This window comes from Tachyglossus aculeatus, chromosome X1, assembly GCF_015852505.1.
Source record: "Tachyglossus aculeatus isolate mTacAcu1 chromosome X1, mTacAcu1.pri, whole genome shotgun sequence".
NCBI lineage: Eukaryota > Metazoa > Chordata > Mammalia > Monotremata > Tachyglossidae > Tachyglossus > Tachyglossus aculeatus.
In genome coordinates this window covers 121,001,479-121,002,857 of record NC_052101.1, presented here as the reverse complement: position 1 = coordinate 121,002,857, position 1,379 = coordinate 121,001,479, and positions in this window count along the sequence as shown.

Sequence of the window (1,379 nt, the reverse complement as noted above, 5' to 3'; positions counted from 1 at the left end):
CGCTGTTGCTGCCGCCGGAGCCGGAGCTGTCGCCGCCCGCCGCGGCTCTTTAAAGTGACAGGAGCAACAACCCCGCCCTCAGCCCGGCTCCTGCTCCCGGCCCCGGGGTCTCTCCCCAGCCCCAGTTCCGCTTCCCGTACCGTCGGCCCCCCAACCAGGTTTCCAGTTTCAAAGGCCCGTGCGCTTCTCCGCCCGAAACCCCTAGGGTCTTCAAGAGGGACGGGTGTCTCGGATCAAAAGGTCCCTGACCGCCTTGGCTCCCTCTCCTAATTGCTCTTACTATTCCATTTGAGAAGAAAATGAGCCCTGTTGTACTTCCCAAGCGCTTAGTACAGTGCTCTGCACACAGTAAGCGCTCAATAAATACGATTGATGATGATGATGTTGGAGCTCAAGGTGTGTGTGTGGGGGGAATCATCGTGGCTCCTAAGCCGTCGTCTCCTTCTCCCTAGGTTACCTGCCTGCAGAGGGTCCTCTGAAGCTCACCCGGATTCATTGTCTCCTCCCACACTGAGCCCCTAAAAGAGGGGAGTGCCAAGTGCTAGGCTTGGAGAGGGTCAGTTCCCTCAGGGCCCAGCAGGCCAGGACAGCCCTGGAAGGAGACAGCGGATAGCTGGGAAGAGACCACCCGACTCCCAAGGGATCCCAAGCCCCGAGGGCGCTACCTGAACCTAACCTCCCTTGGTGGTGAGGCAGTACCTCCTTCCCTCACCGTTCCCCCACTGACCCACTTAAGATACCCCCCCCCCCGCCCAATCTCTCTAGATGTATTTCCTCCCCCAGGACTAAAAAATAGCCTTCCCTACCATAGCCATTCATCCAATTTTATACCAGACAGTTCAGTCTTCCCCCCCCCCGACACACACCCCGTCTGGACCATAAGCCCGGTGTGGGCAGGGATTGTGCTCAATAAATGCGATTGAATGAATGACGTTCCAATCAATCAGTGGTATTTATTAAACACTGTGTGAAGAGCACTGTACTAATCACTTAGAGAAGCTGTGTGGCCTAGTGGAAAGAGCATGGGCCTGGGAGTCAGAGGACCTGGGTTCTAATCCCAGCTCTGCCACTTTACCTGCTAGGTGACCTTGGATAAGTCATTTAACTTTTCTGTGCCTCAGTTCCCCCATCTGCAAAATGGGGATTCAATTGTTGTAATGTAATAATGGCATTTGTTAAGCGCTTACTATGTGCAAAGCACTGTTCTAAGCGCTGGGGGGGGATACAAGGTGATCAGGTTGTCCCACGTGGGGCTCACAGTCTTAATCCCCATTTTACAGATGAGGGAACTGAGGCTCAGAGAAGTTAAGTGACTTGCCCAAGGTCACACAGCAGGTATGTGGCAGAGCTGGGATTCGAACCCATGACCTCTGACTCCC